The sequence below is a fragment of the Sinocyclocheilus rhinocerous genome, unplaced genomic scaffold, assembly GCF_001515625.1.
Source record: "Sinocyclocheilus rhinocerous isolate Xijiao unplaced genomic scaffold, SAMN03320098_v1.1 scaffold1120, whole genome shotgun sequence".
Lineage (NCBI taxonomy): Eukaryota > Metazoa > Chordata > Actinopteri > Cypriniformes > Cyprinidae > Sinocyclocheilus > Sinocyclocheilus rhinocerous.
The window spans coordinates 321,004-326,963 of NW_015666179.1; the positions used below are offsets into that span (position 1 = coordinate 321,004).

Below are 5,960 nucleotides of genomic sequence, written 5' to 3' on the forward strand. Positions count from 1 at the left end.
GTGCTATATTTCTTTTCTGTTTTTCATTTAAAAGTGTCTTAAAGTGTGAAAATGTGTAAAGTCTATATGCACCACTGCCAGCATCTCAAGATCTGCGAGAGCTGATAGTAATAACGTGCTATGGTTTTTATTATAGTGTTTGCTGTTGGCAGACATTTTGTAGAATAAGTTTAAATCTATTGTTTTCCGTCTGGCAGGAATTTTTCCAAATGTGTTCTGGCTGCCATTTTTCTTAACATACAGTGTTACAATAGACATATGTAGGGTTATAGACACCAAAAAAAAATTAATACAGCACATTGTGCCCTATTTTTACAGATTTTTTTTTACAGTGTATAGTAAAATTGTTTTAGCCACCCATGATTTTATTCATACTTTATATATATATACTAGTGTTTTTATTTAATTTAGAATTTTTTTATGTAAAAATACTATTTGTTATGTGATTGAGGTTAGTTACTAACGTATTTTACACAAGGATGATTTGGTTATTTAATAGTGTGTGACAACCCAGTGCAAACCCTAATCGTAAATTATATTTCATGTAGTGTATTTAGTGTTATTTCAGTTCGTATATATTCATTGTAAAATGTTTAGAAAGGCGAGATTTTTGTGCAACAAACAGAGTTTCACACGCTGATCTGACCTTATTTGGAGAAAAACTGGTGACCAGCCACTCGCATTAGTCCACCTGCGTGATCCCTCATATCCGGAATTTTTATTTTATTTTTTTGTCAGGCGACTCTAATATCACCAAAGCCCCATAAACGTGCACAAACTTCCTCAGACTTTATCACATTGTTATAAAATGTTAGAGTAGTTGTAGAGTAGCGTGGTCTCGTGCTGGTGAACGCGAGCTCATCCAGTGGATGCGAGCGCAGATGTTGCTCATCGCGCGTGAGGTGCGGCGCCTGAGGAGCCTCGCGTACTCTTCATCATCCTCTCTCCTCATGGCGAGAAAGACCTTGGCTTGGTAAAGGACATTGGTCGCTGGAATTTGTGTTTTGTCATTATTTAAATGGATTTCACCGTGCACTAATGATGTATTTGTGGTAGGTTAGTGCTGTGAAATGTGGTGTTTCAATCATGGCACGGGGTCTGATACCGTGGATCTGGCTGAAGCGACCCGTTTATATCCAGGTAAGACGCGAAATAAGCATCGCATGCAACTTGTTTATAAATCATTTCGAGTGTTTCGCTTTAATAGGCATCTGTGTTCTTGGAATCATTTGTGTGTGAGATTTGAATGGACGAGATGGGGACGCTGTTATCCCGTTTGGACTCTGAAGTTTTTGAAGGCTTCAAGCTTCACTCCATGTAGCTAACTAGCTTTAATACAACGACTGAATGCATTTTTGCTCTTTTCAACCATTTTTATTCGACCCTTGCATGAGCCTCATTTTAATATCCTCCTGAAAGACCTTGGCTTGGTAAAGGACGTTGGTCGCTGGAATTTGTGTTTTGTCATTATTTAAATGGATTTCACCGTGCACTAATTATGTATTTGTGGTAGGTTAGTGCTGTGAAATGTGTTTCAATCATGGCACGGGGTCTGATACCGTGGATCTGGCTGAAGCGACCCGTTTATATCCAGGTAAGACGCGAAATAAGCATCGCATGCAACTTGTTTATAAATCATTTCGAGTGTTTCGCTTTAATAGGCATCTGTGTTCTTGGAATCATTTGTGTGTGAGATTTGAATGGACGAGATGGGGACGCTGTTATCCCGTTTGGACTCTGAAGTTTTTGAAGGCTTCAAGCTTCACTCCATGTAGCTAACTAGCTTTAATACAACGACTGAATGCATTTTTGCTCTTTTCAACCATTTTTATTCGACCCTTGCATGAGCCTCATTTTAATATCCTCCTAAAAATTACCGAAATGCCATTTTTCGCAACTGTATCCGTTGCTTTTCTCCTGTGGATTTCATGGATGTGATGATGAAACTGATGTTGCTGCGTTTTATCTATCGTCGGGTCAGTCGTTGCTGTAGCAACCGCGCTGCTGTATAACATTTTTATAGTCCTGCTGAAAACATTTCTCTTACCTGTCAAGAATGAAATGCAAAATATAAACCATGAATTCCCAAACTCATCGGGGCGCTGTGTTCATGTGCGTCAAAGATCGACGACCGCATTTTACACTTCTATTAATACTGAACAACGTCAATACAGCTCATATGTGTTTAACTCACATAATAATAATAAACCTAGTTGCACCTCCACAGACTTTTCAGGGGCATCTAGCCTACTTGTGCAAGTCTTAGGCTTCTGCAAAGTGTTGCTAATGATTTGATGTCATATTCCAGTGAAATAATAAAATGAAATATTAAAAGAATAATTTAAAAAAATGCATTTATACACAATACTGTAACAGTAGTGAAGGTGCAGATTGCAGAACTGTTCAAGTAGAGCCCATGTGTCTGTAGGATGTGATATTCAGTGCTTTTATTATTTCCACCCTTAATGTGGAAAGTTTGAGGACTGACAAAACCACAACACCTTAATTTTTTTAAGGTGAGCACCTATACGATTTTTTTTACCAGTACTTGTGTGAAATGTTAGAAAATCACATTCACAGCATCATAAAAACCAACTTGTGTATATATATATATTTTTTAATCATTTTATGAATATTTTTATTGTTTATGGGCAGCAAAGTATTAAGACTTTTAAACCATATAGATATGTAGGTTTGAAATATGAGCAGGACCTACGCTAATAATCAGAAGAAACTGAATACAAGCTTAATTGGTTCTTGCATTTACAGCACATTTTTACACACATTTTTACACACACACACACACACACACACACACACACACTCACTATCTGTCTGTCTGTCTATCTATCTATCTATCTATCTATCTAACTATCTATCTATCTATCTATCCATGTATTTATTTATCCATGTATTATTTTCCTTTCTCATTCTTTGGTTTCCTCACTCTTCAGTGTGTGACTAGCTCATAATTCACCCAGCTGTTGTACGTGTAAATAAATAAATAAATAAATAAAAATGACAAATAAAAAATGGACATTATCCATTAATTTTACAGACATTTCTGTTAACTCGAAAACACAACGCAATGAAGTGCAAAATTCACAATACAGGTAAAACACCTGTAAAAAAATCTATGGGAAATTCCTTCATATTAATATAGTACATTGTGCCCTATTTTTACAGATTTTTTCAGTGTGTGACTGTGTGTTGTCTGTGTGAAATAAAAAATTTTTTTTAGCTGAAGAAGTCTTGTGCTACAAGGTGAAACCTGTGGTGAATGGTAATCCTTTATGGAAATACAGTTATTGTAGTTTTTTACATCCCTCAAAATGAAGGAAAATGGCATCGGTGTTGCGGTGTTAGGGATGAGCGGTTCAGACTAGGACAGCAGCCCTCCTTTAAGCATTTTATTTTCTCTGAAGACCGTAATCCTGCATGCTTTCAGCAGCTTACTGAGACTTCCTCAGCTCTGACTGTCCTCACACCCAGAGTCTGGCTTACTGTCTGCTGTTTGCTTGCTCAAGGTGCTTCAGGACACAATAGTACTTGTTCAAGAGGTGAGTTTTTTTGTTCTACATTTCTCTCAGTCAGAGACATGATTCACATATTTCAGATACAGCGTCCCCACAAAGCAGCAGTGAGAACCAGCTAAATATAATATATGTGAACACAGGTTTATGAAAGAAACATCTTTGCAGAATGTTAATTAAATCTAGACATCTGCGATTTTAATAAAAACAGATAATTTGTCCAAACTTAATAATTTATTCAGAAATACATTAAAAGTTATAAACTGACTCATCTCTTCTATAATGAACATATTTTAAAATGTTTTCATTTTTTTCATTTTTAAAGACATTTTTAAATTGTGGGGGGAACATAGCATTCAAAATTTCAGAGTGACAGACTGACATATTGGATATAATGAAGTAAAAACCTGATTAAAAAAATACATTTTCTTTAAAGAATTTGGCCACAAAATCAAAGTCACCCCCCCCCTTTATGATTCTTTCACATGCAGTGAAAGAATCATAAAGCAGGAAATGATATCATAGAGAGGGCCCAATACCTTCATAAGTGTGTAAAATATCAGATCATTTGACCTTTCTATGAAATGGAAAAGTTAGTTTTGGTTGTAAAATATCATATTTTACAGCCCCCCCCCCCCCCCAAAAAAAAAAAAACCATATAATATTAATGAATTAATAATTTGTGGTATTAGTAAAAATGCATTTCAACATGAAAAATATATTTAAAAGCTTTTTAGTTTTTATGACCTTTATGCCTTTTACTCTGTACTGGTTATACCATATCATTTTATTTTAAACTTTTGTTGAAAATGTTTTTTCAAGACCACATGAAACCAACTATATGAAGATTTAATTACTAACAATTGTTAATAGATTTTTCCTTTTCTTGGACACAATTGTTTTTTTTTATATTTCATAGACCCAGATGACAAAACTGTGATAGGCTTCTTTTGTGCATGTTTCCTGAGGCTGATTTTAAGATCCCTCTTTTTGCAAAGGTTGAGGACTAAAACACTGTGACCACCCAGCAATGAGGGATAGAGGACATTCAATAGAAAATACTCCATAGGGAACCTTCAGACAACGAGTCCAGACAGACTTTCAGTTATCAAGGACAAGAGGGAAAGTAATATGAGCAGCCCAATACAAAATGACACAGTTACCCCATTGCAGTGTATTGTAGAGTCCTTGGTCTCTGATCCCACAGGATGATACATTTCTTAACTCAATTGTCACCTTGGATTAGTTTCATTACACTTTTCATACACAAGTGTATGACAAAGTATCAGCTGTTTTGGTGTTAGTCAAGTCCAAATATGCTGCACTGCAGTTTCATGCATTGCAAGCAGTGATTTGGTGAAACAGTTTAATCAAGCCACACCAGAGAAATGCTTGAAGATATGTCCATGTTTCTTATTCGGCTGACTCACTATGACTCAAAACCCATACAGTGCTCTTTTACCCAACAGCATAAAATTATTTTGGACAAACCCATATGATATCATTCTGTGGTATGAACAGAGGAATGCTACATCTAGATATATCACTTGATGAAACAAGTTCATAGATGCTTTTAAAAGAGAGTGCTTCTAGCCTTAAAGGATTTTAGTGCATCAGAAAATAACTTTAAAATTTCATGGCCTCCAGAGTGCCTACTTAGATTTGTGCCTACGTAGTTTCTGTGTACACTGTTTTAATTCTCAGGATTACTCTGTTGTCCTACCTAGTTGTTTCTTGTGTAGCTAACCTCCTGTCCAGTATTTTTTTTTTTAGAGTTTAACCTAGTATTAGAGACCCTTTTTCTCATAAACAAGACACTTGGTCCTCATTTCGGCCATATTTCAGCACCGTTTAGGGTTCTGTCACAGTCAGACGACCATTCTTCTCCATTTTGTTCCAGTGGGAATAAAAAAAAAATACAGGTCTCCTATATTTACTATGAGTGTCAGACTGGCCCTCTTTGCTTCCAGTGCAGCCCAGAGGAACTGTGTCACATGCTAAATGAGGTTATATTTAAATATATCAAATATATGTTATGAGGACAGCAGGAAGACGGCTTGAGCGTGTAATACATTATTATAGTGATTTTAGGGTGTTAAGGCTAAAATTCTTGATCATTTGTAGATGAAATTCGCAAAATATCACCTGAAACCAAATCTCTGATTCTCTCTGAAGATCAAATAATTTGTAATAATACTTATCTAATTGCATTTTTTCTTATATTTAAAGCTGCAGTCCATAACTGTTTTGGGTTAAAAATGATCCGAAATCAATATTTGAGCAAGTACATAACCAGCCAGTGTTCAAAACTATCGCCTTACTTTAGCCCGATTCACAACGGTTATCTTATAATAATGTTTTCTAATTTGAGTGGTACGGGTAGGTTTTCGCGGCAAATTCGAGCATGCCGCTGCGTCATTACGTCAC

The 5,960-nt window shown here is 35.9% G+C and overlaps 1 pseudogene; it reads left to right on the top strand.

The window, feature by feature from the left end:
• Positions 1 to 881: 881 nt before the first annotated feature.
• Positions 882 to 5,960, top strand: part of LOC107732021 (protein FAM69A-like) — a 21,067-nt pseudogene continuing 15,988 nt past the window's right edge.